The sequence below is a fragment of the Protopterus annectens genome, chromosome 2.part1 (assembly GCF_019279795.1).
Source record: "Protopterus annectens isolate FY-2018-M chromosome 2.part1, PAN1.0, whole genome shotgun sequence".
Classification (NCBI taxonomy): Eukaryota; Metazoa; Chordata; order Ceratodontiformes; family Protopteridae; genus Protopterus; species Protopterus annectens.
Window position 1 is genome coordinate 718,697,817 of NC_056729.1, and position 18,534 is coordinate 718,716,350.

Here is an 18,534-nt window from a genome sequence, read left to right on the forward strand (position 1 = left end):
TTTCTCATATTAACTGCTACATTATAAAATCGTTTTCTTTTAGCCACCTGAAATTTATACTGCATCGCAAAGAATAATAAAACCAGCAATTATACTGTACAAAAGTATATTTTAACTATAGATTTGTTGCTTAGATGTAACACCTGCACCTTGCATTAGCACTAGTATGGATTATATTCCTGCCATAATGATGACAGATGTGCTATTCAGAAACAAAACACTGCATACATTTGCTGGTGTGCCCCACACCGATATGGATATGTGCAAATTAGCAAAACTGTGAATCATTCACTTTCATGATACACAGAGCATTGCTGTTATGGTAAATGGTGGTAAGGACAGAGGGGAGAAGGTTTTGAAGTGCACATAGGACAATAGCACTGTACACCATACAAATTAACATTGTCTGAGAGTACAGCCTGCGGATACTTAAGAAGCATACATGTTATCATAGAATACACATGGTGGTGAAAATGTATAGTACAGTAATCAGTTTCATGGTGTAGAGAGATGAAGCACTGAATATGATACAGATGACCCATATTCATATAGTAGGCCAGGCAGTGGGGAAGTCAAGTGGGGAGGCTGATAGTGAACAGTCAACATTGGTTTGCCTGTCCTGCTGAGAGAATACGACCCATTCTGCAGTGGTGCTGACTCCACAGAATACAGGCTGATGATATGTGTTTCATTGCCCCAGGATGCAATAACCAGCAGCTTTTCCATGTGGGATGTGCTGGAGCATGCATGCCATCAGCTTTACCATATGAGGTATGCTGGAGCATGCACGCCAGCAGCTTTTCCATGTGGGGTGTGCTGGGGCATGCACACCAGTAGCTTTTCCATGTGGGATGTACTGGAGCATGTATGCCAGCAGCTTTTCCATGTGAGATATTCTGGAGCATGCATAGTGCTATGGAAGATACAAGAAAGCAGGCTGTTACATAAGCGATAGCACCTCAGCCACATAGTGCTGGGGGCTTAGGCCATTACAAGGGAAATACTAATGGTTGCCTTGGTTATGGTCTCCTATGCATGGCTGTTGCTCCAGGGGGAATGAATAGGAAGACTGAATGTGTTAGAACTGATGACTAGAAGTTTGATAAAAGACTACACAAAAAAACAACACAGTAGGTGCTTAGGGATACAGCTTGCGAATTCTACTTTTTCATGCAAAAGGTGCTATAACAAAGACACTTGTATAGAAAGAGTTTTTACTTAACTTAAAGGTTCGTATAAACTTTCCAACATCCTAATATTGGAAACCAGTAGAGCTATGTTCAGTAATGTGTTTAATGCCAAGCAGCAGCATGCTTTAATTTTCATAAGCCCAAACTTCCACTGAAGACTTTTATTGTACGGTACCAGAGAACAAGGTTTACTGCTTCATTTTCTTTTCAGGCAAGCATGAATGCCACTGTCAATCTTTTAACCAACCGTCTGGCTACAAGGTACTACTACCAGGGCTATTCTACTCGTACCCCCCCCCCCACTTACACACACATTTACATTTAAAAAAAAGAGTGCACCCAAAATAGGCATTTTAGTTCAGAAAAATCTTCTTATTAATTTTGTTACAATATTCAAAAATAATCCCTACTTCTTAAACCATCTTTCAGTCTTGCAACTGGCAAAAGAACATTTTCAAAGATAGCTTTTGAATTTTGCAATACTGTGCCTCACTGACCTACTATATATAGCAAGCTTATCTCCTTAGCTTGTCTTTATGTGTGTATTGTCAAATTGTCTTTTCCTATTTGTTTTGGCCAGAGATCGAAAGGGTCCTTGTACCAGTCCACTTACCTAGTTAACAAAGAGAAAGAAAGAAAGCTATATAAATAAATGATCGATGAGTAAAAGTATGAATGAATGTCCAAATTTTCCTTGCTCCACCTATTTCCTTTGTGAATATGATTTCAAATCTTTTTCTCCTTCTTCAACAGTCTACCCCTGGACAGTCCTAGTTAACAGGTTTGCAGTCCATATTACCAAGACTGACCTTCAGTTTTTAATTACCTTACAACCACTTCTTTAGTAAGTTTATTTTCATCATTTTTAGCAATATCAGCACATCCATTTGTTAAACACTTAGCTTAAAACTATTAATTTACCACCGTTCTTATATGTATTAAATTCTCCCTTATGCCCATCTAAGCAAACAGCACTAAATTATTTTTTTAAAACTTGTGTAAGCTTTACTACACATATCTGTTTCACATCTTGTTTGTATTATATTTGCTACCTCACATTCATTTTTTTTTTTTTATTTTATTTGTTTGTACTTGTATTATTGTATTTGGACCATGTCTTGGAACTTATCTCCTCGGGTCTCTACTGAAAATGGACATATATCCAGTTAGACTAGCCCGGTCAACAAATGTAAAAACAAATGTAAAATAAATAAATAAAATAAATTGTTCCATTCATCTAAAAACATTAAATACACCTTTTTATATATTTAATTATTCCTTCCTGACACTGAAATACATCCTTCTTACTGTTAGTTATATTACTGATATTTTGCTTTTTCTTTTGGCATGGCATATATGTTTATTTGCCCCAATGTCTTCATTGCTATTTTATGACATTATCAACTTTCCTCAGTCTGAAAAAGGAAGTAATTACATTTATGCTATTACTTTAAATTTCAGGTATTTAATTATTGTCTTCCATACTATTACTTACATCCTTTTGCACCTGGCTACAGGAAGGTTTAAGGTGCAACACAGCAAAGACTTCAGAGCTGAGTATTTACTTATTTATTTATTTATTTTGTAGTTTTTACTAAGTAGTCTGTCTGTGTGACCTCTTTGACCTCTGGTTTGCACCATGCTATTACTTTCAACAGTATCTTGGAATATAAAGCAAATACAAATGCTGCAATGCAGGATATCTCACATAATCTAACAAGCTCCATGCCCTTCCTGCCTTTCATGTATCTCTGTTCGTACACCTCACTATCTTAATTCATCATTATAACTTATTACTTTGACTAATGTGAAAATGTACATAGTTTTTTTCACCTGCATGTATTCACTTTTGCTGTATTGTTAACATCTAACTGTCTCAAATCTCATTTTAATATTTGCATCACTTCCTCTGTTGTTGCATATAACTTGGGCTGAAGCTGCAGTTGGTCATGATAGATCAGTCCTCTATCCCGGGAAATAAAATGGAAATAAAATAAATAAACCTAATAAATGTTCTTGTTTTACTTATTTGTTTTACTTATTTCTATCTAGTTCTCAATTCTTTCACTACTAATCATTTTCCTAGGGACAGTCTCCAAACTACAGACTGTTTTTGGATATGTTCATTGACTGTGCATAAATTCCTATATCTCCAAAATGGTTCAGTATCTATCATGACATTGTAAGGTAATATTACCAGCACAATTATGTTAAAAAATAAAAAGAAATTAAAAATCCCACTCTTGTCAGTATATGCTGGGGGAATGATTATTATGCCAAATGTAAGAATGTGGCATTTGTTAGCATTTAATTCAATCCCATTTTCAACATACCAGACATTTATAAGCGTAAGCACCCCATGGAGGGCTTCTGTGTCAGAGGAGGGCTTGACAATCACTCCCAGTATGCAGCCATCCACAAACTTGGTAGCCATAGGTCTTTGCTATTTGTCTGTAGATCAGAGAGGTACATATAAACAAAAGCATTCCCAGCACCGAGCCCTGCAGGACACCACTGCTCACCTTTGTGATCTCGGATGCTGCCACTCTGCATCATGTGGGATCTAGTTTTTAGTCAGTTTGCTATCCATCTTAACAGATAAGAATTAATTTGTAATGCATTTAGTTTCTTAATTATGCTAGCCTGGGGATGGTGTCAAATCCCTTGGCCAGATCCAGGACATTTGTGTGTACAGTGTAACCACTTTAAGTAAATAAGTAAGTAAGGAAGTGCAGCACATTTTACCTTTTCAAAGAAGTTAGCCAAGTTAAACTTAGAGAAGATCAATGTTTTGTAAAACCATATTGCTGCAAATCTACCTTGATGAGGTTGTAATGTCTATATTAATCAAGTCTGTTATAATGTGTTCAGTTGCCTTACAAATAAGACTCATCAGACTGGCAGGCCTATAGTTTCTAGTGTCTCAGTAGTAAAGGCACCTTTACGGACTTTCATCATCAGTGCTGTACACCATGTTTCCGGGACTAAGCCTGTAGCCAGGCTCAGGGTAGATATCTTATGAAGAGGTTTCATCAAGGCAAGTTTGTTACTATTCATCAAACAATGGAGTATGTTATCTGGACCCATGGAAGAACTTTTCTTAGTCTTGAACAGCACTTTCAGTACATGTTTTTAGTGATGATGGGAGTGTGAGAGTTATAGGGATCTTAGGACTTTGAACAGTCATTTTAGGATTGAAATTTCTACTAATTGTATTTGCTAGGGTATTGGCAATGTACAGTGGGCCTTAGGTTTTGTCATTTAGTATGAGTTATGTATATTTGACTATTGTTTGATAGTTTTCTAACATAAGTAAAGAAGGACTTGTACTTCTCCTTGGCTTTAGATGCCAACCTGAGTTTATGGGCTACTTTCTAATATTTTCATTAATCAGGTAGTTTGGGGAGGGGGGGTCTTTAGAGCTACTATATACTTTAATGAGCTTTTTCCTTTTATTGTAGATTTTACTTATGTTGATGGACCACAGGGTAGCTTGCTTTTAAATTTCCCATTATATTTTGATCTGCTGATTCTACACTTTTATTTATGTGGGTATATAAAATTCACTGGTGAATCAATCTGCTGAGGTAATGTCTGTGGAGATGTTGTTCTAAGTGAATTTTGAGACGTCATATGAATTGAAGAGATTTGTTCACTTGATATTTTTGAATTCTGGTATATTGGTTTCAGGGTTTAGATTGTCTGAGGGAAAGTTTATTGGCTTATGGTCTGACATAGTCAGAGAACAAGTTACTAAGGGAGTTATGCACAATGATGCTGAATTTGTAATTACCAGGTCAAAAATATTTTGTCCTTTAGTTAGGCTAATATCAATCCACTCCATTGAATTTTTATTTATTAGGTCAAAAACATCTTGAAATATCCTATGCTAGTGGTGTAGGTACTCCAGTCAATTGATGTGCAGCTAAAGTCTTCCAGAACAATGGAGCTCTTGTTTATGAGAAGTTCATCCATGGCATTTAGGAACCTGACATGGCATCTGTTACACCTGGGTTTCCGGGTACTGGCTAAGGATCTTGCCACTCGTATAGTGCCTTTTTTACATGGTGTTCCAAAAACCAAATTACCACTGTACCAGTGATAAATAAATGCAATCTGAGGGTCATGCTGCTCAATGCTAGAAGTCTAAATCTCAAGATGCACTCGCTCGAAGCACTCCACAAAATGGAGAACATCGACATTTGTGCTGTAACGGAGACCTGGTTTAAAGTGGCAGAAAGCCCCCCTGCACTACCAGGCTATAACTCATTCCACACCTTTCACCCCTGAAACATGGACCGAAGCTCCAAAGGAGGTGGTGTCTCCATATTTATAAAGGATATGCACACCTCCAGACTAGCAGCCCAGCGTAATGCATCTGAGATACTTCAGGTACAACTAACACTGGGTAAGAAAGAGATCCAGGCCATAGCCTGCTATAGGTCCCCATCCATGTCCCTAGACTCTCACTCCATGTTCCTAAGCACCCTGTAATCTATCAAGATCCAACCCAACACTTTCATACAAAGAGACTTTAACTACCCCTCCCTCAACTGGGAAAACTACTCAAGCACCAGTACACTGGCCCAACACTTCCTGGAATTCATCAGTTCCAGTGCCCTGGACCAGCTCATTCTGACCCCCACTAGAGGAAGCAACATTCTTGACCTGGTTATTACTAACATGGGTGACCATTGCTTTACAGCAATAGTCAATCTCTCCTTGGTCAGATCCGACCATAAACTAATCACTGTGGAAATCCACATCTCACCCACACCCCCTGCAAAGGTAACCACCTTGAAAAACTCCTCCAAAGCTGACTTTGGGCTCCAAAAATCAGAGGTGGCTAACTTCACAGCACCCATGCCAATGGAAAATAGCTGCATGACTGTCGAATCATGCACCAATGCACTGTATGAACATGTACATAAATGCTTGGAACTAGCCATACCCAACAGAACCAAGATGCTCTCCTCCAAAAAATGGAAGCCAATCTGGTGGTCCCCTACCATTAATAAACTCTACAACAGAAGGAAGAAACCATTGCAGAAAAAGGTGAAGAACCAAGTCTGGAAAAACTCCCTTATTAGTCTCAATAAAAAGTTGAGATCCCTCATCAAATCCTGCAAAGCCTGCTATGAAGTCAGAATTGTGGTAGACACTAAAAACAATCACAAAGCCTTCTATAGTTATATCAAGAACCTCCACGGCAATACCCAGATTTGCTCTGAGTTACTGCACAATGGTACCTCCTATACTGAGCCAACAGATATTGCCACCATACTGGCCGACAGATTCAGTGCCACCTTTACCCCTCTCTCCCCCCACAAAGGACCAATCACATTACTGGAAGAATGCCAGGCACCCAGCATTACTGCAGCACAGATTAAAGCTGCATTGTCCAAGGCCAAGAATACAGCTTCCATGGGACCCAATAATATCACTGGCTGTGTTCTACATACACTACAAAGTGAACTGGCACCACATCTATGTGCTCTGTTCAGTTACAGCCTCACCTCAGACTTTGTCACTACTGAATGGCTCACTGCTATAGTCGTCCCTCTCCATAAAGGGGGAGCGACTGCAGTCCCTGGGAATTGTCTCCCCATTAGCCTGATGAGTCTGATATGTAAAGCTATGGAGCGCATCATCATGGACCTGATTAACAAAGATATAGGAAATCTCTCTAGACCCCCCCCCCCCTGCAATTTGGCTTTGTGAAAGGGAGATCATGCCTGCTCAACCTGGTTGACTTCTTTGAGTCAGTCATCAGGGCTGTGGATCAAGGTAAGGCAGTGCATACAGCCTACCTTGATCTGGCCAGGACCTTTTATACCATTCCTTACTCAGGAATTATTGATAAACTCAGCAAAGTAGGCATCGACCCCTATATCACTAGGTGGGTTTCAAATTGGCTCACAGATAGAACACACAGTGTGAAAGCAGTGGACTCCAAGTAAGGCTGACAACCAGTCATGAGTAAAGTCCCACAGGGATCGGTCCTGCTCCTGTTCGGCATCTACTTCTCAATAGTCCAGGCCAACAGAAAGGGACTCTGGCTGACCAAGCTCACAGATGACTGCAAGCTGGGAGCCATTATTAATTCCCCAAGTGATGGGGATATCCTACATGTCTTTCACAGCTCTGTCAGAAAGGGTCTATATCACATAGTTGAACTGTCATAAGTTCAGATATGTAAATATCAAACCCAGAAGTTCGAAAACTGAAAACTCCGAACACTCAGAACAACGATTTTTTTTTCCCAGGGAAAAAAATCGCTGTTCCTGTACAAAACGCGGAAACACACGAACACTACATACTGTTGCTAATGTGGGGGGCTGTGCCCCTCATGCCCCCTACTTAACTATACCTACTCCGAGATCGCACCACAGTGGACGAAATAGCACAGCCGCGGAAGCGGCCTACCAAATTCTTTCCCTGGGAAAGAATTTGATGTTCCGCAGCAACGCTATTTTTAGACTTCGAACTTCCCAATTTGAAGTTATAGCATTCAGACATTTGTGCATTCAGACTTATGATATACACCTGTTAGAAATGCTATATCTAAAGAAATCCCAATCTCTCCACACCACATGCTCCACAGACCTCAGCCTCATTACCACAATCAACAGAACATGCTAGAGGAACAGGTTCCTCACCCAGAGACTGCCCATGCTCTAGAATAGACTTCTAATACATGTCAAGCAGAGCACCTCATTGTCCCTCTTCAAGAGAAATCTTGATGAGTGGATGGGTAATAGAAAGTGCACCTCCGGGGTCAATCCAGTGGCTCTACTTGATAGAAGCACTGGGAACTAACGTCGGGTGGCACGATGCCAGGGCACATGTATGGGCTAGGCTTGTAAAGGCTCCAGGGCTATTAGCCTAGTACACACTTATGACCCTGTGAACCTATTTAACAGAAGATAAGATAGTTGATTTTGCTTAATGTGGTTTGGATTTTACTAAGTTCAGTTTGTGGATATCTGGGAAACTTCCCAGAGCTGATATGGTTTCTGACAAATATGGCTAAAGTACCGCAGTTGTCATTGTGTCTGAAGGTATGGTACACACAAAACTCAGATAAGGAGGGAGTGCTTTCTGGACATTTAAACCAAGTTTCAATGATCACACATATATGAATGCTTGCCATTTGAGCAGTTTGTTGTTTAAACTTCTGACAATGAACAGAGCCACACTAATTTGATGCTGTTTTGATAATCATGCATTTTTTTGGTGGAATGTTCATTAACTGGCTTTTGCCTAGAAAGGGCACTATCAGAAAAGCAAAGACCATAGTCAGTATATGGAAACATTTAAAGGAGAGGTGCAGACCATCTTTTGCAAAGCAAGTTGGATGGTCAAGCATCTCGTTCCATGGTGACATGTACTGGATCCCCCAAGAATGACACCAATTATTTAGCTATTTGATGAAGCTAATCATATTTTCATTGTACCTAGGCATCATTTGTGGAGAAGGGAGAATTCTGCTCAGTGTCAGGGTCTTGCCTGCATTTGTAACAGGTGTAGAGAGATCTCACATATTTCTCTCTGCATCCCCTTAATGGTTTCTCACCCCAAGTCTTTTTACTTGTACAAACACAACTACCATGTTGTAGTTATATGTATCTGGCAAAAGGGTGCTAAGGGCTGTTGAGTCACCTGAGATCCTGGTACCTAAAAGACAACTTCTATGCTGTCTTTGTCCAGCCTAGTGAGTGGGGAATCTGTGTGTCTCATTCTGGAGTCATCAGTCACTTCAGTGGCACAGAGGGATAAAGCCCCGACTATGGTCTAGCTGATCCATGTTAAATTAGCAGCTCGGAAGGTTGACAGAGTGGCAGGGAGGTATGGACATTACCATCCATAGCATGATAGCAGTTATATGTGCATCTCCAGCAATGATCCTTGGTGGAGCTTGGGATTCGCTATGGGGAGGGTATGGTCCAAGGAGGCATAGTGTGGGGAAAGGGCTGAACTGCTGCAGTGGCAGGACAAAATGCTGCATGTCCCTACTGTTTGTGCACCCTTCTGACATTATCATGGGACCATGAAAAAGGTAATGGGGTAGGGCAAAAAATTGTAACCCTTACTAGCAGATCTTGATAGCCAGACCCCCCCAGGGCACCCTTAAGATCTGCACTGCCCCCAACTCTATTGGAGGAAATCTGGGTGGTTAGGAGGTAGCTGGTAGAACTGGTGGTGGATATGAGACATTGGCTAGTGAGCTATAGGATGATGCAGTAGGGAGAAAAAACCCTCCCCCTCAAAATAATTAAATAAATAAATCAGATCTGTTTCTGGAGTGGTCTGGCATACTGGAATTGAGACATTTTGTCTCGGGATGACTCTTTGTTAAAGGTAAAATATTACGTGCTGTGATATTTAATTTTGATTTTTGCTGAGACTTAATAGTTATCGGTCTAGGAGGGTAAGGTAAAGATCTCTTTACAGTGTCAGCATATTATACCACATTGTGTGCCAAAATTGCGTGCCTAGCATATATCCTGCACAACACTCACAGTCTATATCTTTTTGTGATAGTGAGGGATCTAAATTTCTTAAATAGTTATACGTCTCATAAAGAGAGCTGTTTGTGTTTAGTAATAGTTCATTGTCTTAAATATATGGCACTTGCTATACTTCTTGAGGTTAACTAATGCTATAAGCTAGCAAAAGAGGCAAACAAATAGGCTGACTTACCATATTGTACAATGTGAAATAAAGCTTGATTTATTTAAAGAGAGTTGCAGAGTTTAAATAAAATGGAACTTTACAGTTAACTGAAATTTTTATCAGATAAGAGGTGAATGGTGCAGTTACTTATGAATGTCTGTTTCCGTAAATATGTAATGTGGTTATATATGTGACTGGTATAACAGAGCTCAGGAATCTTGCTTTACAGCAAATGAGCTATGTGTACCAGTTGCAGGCTAAGTTGTGCAATGAAGAGCCACCAATGGCGGCTATGAGCTATGTTTAAGGTGCTAGGATGTGCAGTTCTGTGTATTACGCAGCTTCACTTTGCTGGCTGCACCCATACATTGCAGGAGTCTAACTACAGATCAGATCTGTTTGAGATGGGTTATATTTGGTAAACTTACAACTGAAAGTGCTTGTCTCTATCGAGTAAACAGACCTGCTGCACTAAGCACAACTCCAGGAAATAGAAAGTAAATGGGGAAAATGAAAGAACCAATGAAAGACAGCAAAAGTTCTAGACAGTAGCATTTATCATTCCCAGAACTGCATTAATTATCTTACTGCCATTAGGAATATCTACTGCAAGCACCAGATGACTCACACGCCGACTAAAACTAGTTGTTTGTTGTAAGTTTGAAATGTAACCAGGAGGATTAAGGGTGTGAGCTGTTAACAGCTGCTTCCTGTGCTACAGAGTTTGCCCTCAGACTTCATTTGCCTACTGTGCTACCTTGAGCATGTTCATTTAATGAAACAGTGCTGTGGGGTATCTGGGAAAATGAGTTAAGCTCTTCAATAGCCTGATGGACAACAACAAATAAATGCAGCAACACTGATTAGTCCACTTAACAGCAAATAAACTAATTGCAAAGCATTGAAAACTGTAATACCACTTGAATTAATAGATGTATCCTCAAATTCAAAGATAACAGAGCAAAATGCTGAAAAATAACAGAAACCACTCATAACTCATTTACATAGCTAAGTACAGCCTGGAGGCCAGATGAAAGGCAGTACAAAGAGCAAAATAACTTCAGTTAGTAGTATCACTTCAGATTTAGAAAACAGTACAGTAATAATGTAGAGAGAAAAAAATAACAGAAGCAAGTAAAACTTAGGGATCAAAGGTATTCAGTAGGCATGTCATCCATCAGGCTACTGAAGAGCCTAAATCATTTTCCCAGATACCCCACAGCACTGTTTCATTAAATGAACATGCTCAAGGTAGCACAGTAGGCAAATGAAGTCTGAGGGCAAACTCTGTACCACAGGAAGCAGCTGTTAACGGCTCACACCCTTAATCCTCTGTGCTAATTACTGGACTGATTTAAATAACTAGGCAATGTTAAGTGAGTAGAACAAATGCATTTTTCTGTTTATTAGATGCAAAATGGAATCAAAATGCCATTTTGTTTGGCTTTTAGCTTGTCTGTTCATGCAATATAAAATAAATGGTAAAAAGGAAGAAAGTGAAAGAGCCAATAAAAATGGGTCTGTATCACTATGCTGAAAGACCTTTGTGCCAAACACCTTTCCATTGACATGAAACTATCAAAATTAACTTTCTTGAATTGCAGAATTGTTTCCAAGGCAATGTAATAATTGTCCTGTACCACAACAAAACACACACTGCACTAAATCAAACCCACCCAAGTGGGGAAGTGCTGGGTCTTTGACTCCCACATCCCCCAATGTGGGGAGCTATGCCACCCACCCACAACTACATATACCAACTCTGAGATCACACTACAGTAGAGAAAAGGGCAAAGTTGTGGAGCTGGCCAACTACTTCCTTACAGTGGGAAAAATGCAACGATTCTCAGAAGTGAATTTCAATGGTTTTGTGTCAGTGGAGAGGTGTTCTACATAAAGGTCATAATTATATAGACCCATGAAAACAGCTTAAGTTCTAACCAGTAGTGATTATCTTACCCTGAAGTGCAAGAATTACCATACTGACACTAAATGTAACCACCACAAGCTCTAGTCAACTCATGTACCTGACCAGAACTGGCTATTTTCTTTAAGTTTGAAAAGTGACTAAAAACATAGATTAGTACTAGGCTAACTGCGCTTGTGGACATTTTTCAGCCTAGCCAGTTACCCCATGTGAGAATCAAACCCTGCACCTTGTGTTTGTAAGGTAAACATCTTAACCATTATGCCAACATCCCAATGCAAGTAACACAGAAAGCAGCGTAAAGTATAAAGCTACTTCAGTTTATATCTGTAAATACAAATTAAAAAAGACATTATAAATGCCAAAAACATAACAGAACACTTTGAGAACTAACTTAAAAAGCTAGGTACCGCACAGAACCCATTTGAAAAAGCAGTGCAAACTGCAACACAACTTCAATAAATAGCTAAGAGAACACTGTCAATGCCAGGAAATGCTTTATACGAACTTTTTATTCCACCAAAAGTTAATACAGATTGAGCGCTTTCATCCCCTCCTGGGGATTTCATCAGAATCTCACAACTTCAGTTAATAGCTTTAAATTCAGATTCAAAGAAAACACAGTAAAATGCAGAGAAATGACAGGAACCACTCAAAACTGATTTAAATAGCTGAGCAAGTTCATGTGTACTAATCTGTTTACTATATCTATATTGTGCATCCATAACTGCAGTAATAGTTTATTCTCTTTTGAGGCTATCCTCTCATTTCCATGTTTTTCATCAGGTGTATTTTTGTATTTCCCAGTGTGATGCCCGTGCCGTGGCCTAGCAATCAAGGAGCCTCAATCCTCACCACTAACACCAGAGAGGGCATCTCATATGAGAGGAAAGGATAACAAACACACACAGTAAAGTACAATTTCCCTTAAGTGCACACAGAGATCACAGTCAGTCTGGGGCTGGTTGCTCCCTTGCTCCCCAGGTCACCAATAAAACTACCCACTGGCACAGCTATAGGGTCCAGATCTCAGCCTAGCTGGCAAGCTAACCTCCAGTACCCTCTCTGTCCAACCAGTGCTTCATGTCCCTGCCCAAGTAGCTCACACACACACACACACACACACACACACACACACACACACACACACACACACACACACACACACACACACAAACACACACACTTTGAGATAAGTATTTATACAACTTTACAGACACTCCTGGGAAAGGCTGACACAGATTCTCCAGCTTTGCCCCTTTACCCAGACTATACGGTAGCAATTACTGCCACCACCATCTAATAATTATCAGCTACCCAAAGGCCCTTAAAAGTGTGTCCAGTTATTACTGTGCAATATTATTATCCAATTGGTAAGTGTGACTAATCAGTCAAGGCTTATTAGAGTGGCCTTGTACCATAAACTCTATAAATATGCAATGTACTCTAGAGCTTACTTATCTCTACACAAACCAGCCACAGGTAAAAAGGTTTTTAAAATATTTAATAATAAATACTAAAATCACAAGACAATACTACTGCACCACAGTGCTATTCAAGAGTTCAGAGATCACACAGAAACTTAAAATAATTCTGTAGTACAGTTCTGATATAACAGAAAAACACAGTCTAATCTTTATAGTCCTAACTGTTTTTACAAGAAAACACACTTCTAAGATAACTTACTTAAGAGCATAGGCAGTGCTGAGCTGGATAGTTAAGATCAAAATGCTTACTGATCTCTGGTTCTCACTGTTTAAATTGAAACTCCAGTTCTGATAAACATTACATCATATTTTTCACCCTTCCTGGAGTTCCCAGGCTACACATTAACTGCATTTACATTCTTTTACACTTAGAGCAATAAAGGACATTCCATATGCAAATTCTGGCCATTAACTTTAGCCTTAAAACAATAGAAAGAATGTGTTCAGCTAGCCTCTTTGGCACCACTATCTAGATCAAAGGACAGATTTGAAATCATTTTAACTTCAAAAGAAAGATTTGAAATGCTTGACTTAGTTTTCCTTGCAGCAGATGGCAATGTTGCTACAATCTTGAAGTTCAGCATTTTACAGTATTTTTCTTTTATTTAAGAAACAAGCCTATATTTCACATTTATATTTACAAATGCCAGAATTATGTATCAAATTCTATTTGACTAGGCTGGCAGCCTTCACCCTTCTCTACCAGTCTTCACACCCTGTTATCACTGTGAACTGCAGTCTTTCCCCTGATATTAATATATAGAGCATAGGCATCAATTTTAAGCCTTGATTCAGTAATTTTCTTGTAAATAAGCTTTGCTCAGTGCATTTGCAATTTGTATCTCTCATTTCAGTTTGCACCCAATTTTAAATGTAAATGTCATATTTCTGTAATGTTAACATTATTCTTTGGAGATGTAGTGATGCTTTATGTAATAGCTTTCAGAAAATAGTCTGTAATGACTTATGATCTGTCTCAGTCAAAACTTGTCTCCCGCAGACATATTTGTATTCCTTTCTGTACCCATACGTAATACCTAAAACTTCCTTTGCAGTCTAAGCATATATTCTCTCTTACTGCTCTGAAACCACAGGCAGTATGTTGCTCCTGCTGCAGTAGCACTGCTCCTGTAACAGACTGATTGCCATATACCTGTAACATAACTGGTTTAGTCACACCATGATGTCTAGGAATTGGTGACAGTTTAACCAGTTTCTTCGGTAATGTGAAACCTTTCTCTTATTCCTGCTCAAATTGCCATTCTTTCTCCTGCAATCTTCTCAAAGGCATAAACAGTTCTAACAGGTTTGTAATAAACTTGGCTAAACAATGAACTTTGTGAAGATCTCTTAACAAGATGTGTTTGTCTGATGGTCATTCGAGCTGAGCTACTGTTTTTACTTTCTCTTCATCTCATAGCACACCTTATTGTAACATTTTTGTTTGTTTGCTCAGCTTGAGTCTTTTGTTTCATTCTTGCAAGCTGTTGTTTCAATTCCAATTTGGACTTGCTGGGGTTGTAATAAACTTGGATAATATTGAACCATGCCACAAAATCTTAGCTACTCGTCTGTCTGTTAGTCTATCTGTTCAGAATACAGCTGTTATTTTCTCTCGATCTGATCATGTGCATTGTGTCAACACATGTCAAGAAATTTTGATACTGCTTGAAATTTTTGACATTCTATTTGCTCAGCTTGAGACTTTCTGTTTCCATCTTTCAAACAGCTTTTTGCAATCTCTCATTGCATTGTAGTTATAATTTGCTTCAATCTCGGTTTAAATTCTCAATGTCTTTTGGGTTTCTAATACCAAGATGGGAATGGACCCCATTCTTAAGTGAAAGTATGATTAAAGTCCATGAAACTAGCATTGTTTCAATCACTGATGTTAGCTAAAAGTGCCCTTCGCAGTATCTGCAGTGTGCCCAGAACTGACTCATTCTGCAGTTCATACCAAGTTACATGTATTTGTAGAATATCTAAATAACATTGTAATTTTTTTTTATGAAACCCATCACTTCTACCACTATTGGAACTGTCTGGGTATCCTTCTTCACATTCCCCTCGTCTCTGCCGCTGAACCTAGTATTTTATGTCTTTGTGTCTCTCTGAAAGACACTATAATCACTGGGTGTTGCAATTTATGCTACTTTTATTTTCTTTTCATGGACTACTAGATCTGGTTTTCTCATGTGTATTTTTGAACTGCTGGTCACGGGCGATCCCATCTGATATATACTTCATCCTTCTCTGTAGTGCTTCTCACCTACTTCAGGATTGTAATGTTTGCTCCTGCTTAAGTTCCTTTACATCACATTCCTGTTCCAGATCAATATTTTCTTGGTGCTGTAGCTTTCCTGCTTTAAATGCTTTTGCACATGTATCAAAACTAAATGACATTCTTATATCATCTGAGAAAGTTTTGCCTACTTCCAGTTGTGCTTTCAGCTCCTCCTCATGATGAACTTTACAGTTTTAAATTATCCACAAAAAAAAAAGATAAGTCTTTATACTTTGTTGTTGTCTGGGAGCCAAATTGCAACCATGATCTAATATGTTAAGTAGACAGCTTAATGGGGCAAGGGGAAGACAAAATAGCAGCAGTGACAAAGAGTCACCCTGGAATATCCCCCTTAGAATTTTTATCCCTGGGATAATAATTTGTCCATTATCTTTGTTTGGCTGAAAAGTGGTCTGCCACTGTTTCACAGTCACTGTAATGTAATTAATCAGTGTAAACCACATCTTGTACATCTGTAAGCAGTCCTTTATCCATGTATATGATGCTGTCAAATGCTTTTTTGTAATTTAGCCATGCCATACTTAGATCCTTCCTCTTTTTACAATTCTCCATAAAGACTTTATTTAATAACAAGTGATTCTTTGTTTCATATGATTTTCTTTCATTATCCTTTGTTTGCTTTTAAATTACTATATGCTCTGTCAGAATCAATTCCATTATATAGTTTAGGGTCTATATCAGATTGTTGCCCGATTAGGTTGTCGAAAGCTTAAATGTCGAGACCTAAACTTTGACAACTTAAAATCACGAACGGCAGTTTCCACACAGGGAAACAAGTCATTTGGCTGTTACGGGGATTTTGCCCTGTGTACAAAGTAGAGCGATCTTGGAGCTGGTATATTTAGTTGGGGGGGGGGCTTTCTTTCCTTGTGTGGAAAGTGGCGTTCATGATTTTAAGTTGTCGATGTTTAGGTGTCGACATTTAGGCGTTTGACAACCTAAGCAGTCGACGATGTAATATAGACCCTATAGTTTATACATTGTCAGAAGGCAGGTTAGGGGTATATAGTTTTTAGCATAGCTTGCATGTTCACTCTTAAGAAGAACTGCAATTTTTCCTGTTGTTAACCAGGTTATTGTCTGTTCAGGGTGTGCATATAAGTAGTTCTTACTCCGGGCTAAATGTTCTTGTAAAGATGTTAATACTTTTAGCCAGAAGTTAGGTACTGTATCTGGGTTTTCCAGTTCCTCTGTGAATAGAATGATGGTCCTGAAGATGTCTGAGACATCTGAAGTACTTATTGCATTCAGTACATTTATATTGCTTCACTCCTCTGTCAGCATCATGGTGCTGCTGATGATTGTTATAATGTATGAAACACTTATTGCATTCTGTACATTTATATGGTTTATTCCAGTTTAATTTCTCCAAGTCTTTGGGGTTTCTAATACCAAGACAGGAATGGGCACCATTCCTAAGTCAAAGTATAATTAAAGTTTGGGAAATTAGTATTGTTCCAGTTTTTGATGTTAGCTAGAACTGCTCATTGCAGCATGCACAATCCAGTATGTCATCAGTGATATTCACAGAATCTTCCAGGATCCTTGATAATCTGTTGAGCTGCTTTCAGGATGGCCGCAGGAACTGAAGAAACACCAAGTGGTGTTTGCAAAAATCAGTATCATCCTAATGAGTGTTGAATGTACGGGACAGTGAACTCTCTAGATAAATTGTATTTTGCCAAAAGACCTGATTAGCATCAAGCACTGAGACTTCTTCTTCTTTCAGCATTTCCCGGTTGGGGGTTGTCACAGTGGATCACCTGTCTGCTCATGATTGGCAGTGGAGTTTTATGGTGTCGAGTTGGCAGCCCAGCACCCAACCTTCCACAGAAGGCACACAGACATGCACACTCACACCTAGGGCCAATTTAGAGTGTCAAATCCACCTACAGCATGTCTTTAGGATGTGGGAGGACATTGGAGCACCTGGAGGAAACCTACGTGACCACAGGGAGGACATGCAGACTCCGCACAGAAGGCACCCCAGCCAAGGATTGAACCGGAGAACCTCTTGCTGGGAGACAGCAACGCTAACCGCTGCACCACTACAGCCACCCAGCATCAAGCACTGAGACTATTAAAGAATTTCATATGCACAAAACATCTTCAATGGTACTGAGTGGGTAATTGTCCCTTAAAGTTTCTTTATTTAAATCTTTCAAATATGCTGATTATATTTTTGTGACTTGCAGTTGTGGTAATTATATTGCTGACCCTTGAAGTAACATTGTTTGTCTTGCTGTGGCATCTATTTGTTCCATATGCTTCAGTTCATTTCAGTTATTTGCCATACTGCAGCAGGAGTTCTGCATGATTCCATATTTGATGAAATATTTATCCAGAATACAGTAAAGTCTTGTGAACTTATTAGCATAACTTTCAAAAAATATTATGTTTGTCTTTTGAAAAGTTTTTGTGCATCACTCTTAAATGTGACTTTGTATCCTGTATTACTTTTCAGATCGCTGCTTTTTCTGACAGTATTGCCTTGCAAGTGCTCTACTTGACTCTACCAGATATGTACTTCACAAATATGCAAACAAGCTAACCCATGAATGCACAAATGATTTCCTTCCTAAATATGCAGATATTTGCTTTCATGATTATGCGAATCATGCCTGCACCAATGTCAAAATATTCAAGTGTTTGCCTTCCCTGTCTGCTTACAGTCTGTTCACATCCTGTGACTATATCTGCATGCAGTGAATATACTTAATCATACCCAACCATTCACAAACAGTTTTGTTCCCAATGCATTAGGGTGATGCGGTTTTACAGTTTAAAATAAGACTATAAGTTCTTATATTTTGGCATTTTAAACTGCTTCTTGAGCTTAGTGTTGTAGCATATTCTTGCATACGTAAATGTGTGTGTGTGTTTTTATATATATATATATATATATATATATATATATATACATATATACATACATATATTATTTTAATA

At 39.0% G+C, this 18,534-nt stretch overlaps 1 protein-coding gene across 1 annotated transcript in view; it reads left to right on the plus strand.

Annotated features, from left to right (window-relative positions):
* The window catches only part of GUCY1B1 (guanylate cyclase 1 soluble subunit beta 1), a 1,108,262-nt gene that overhangs the window by 449,528 nt on the left and 640,200 nt on the right, over positions 1-18,534 (plus strand). The window lies entirely within an intron of this gene.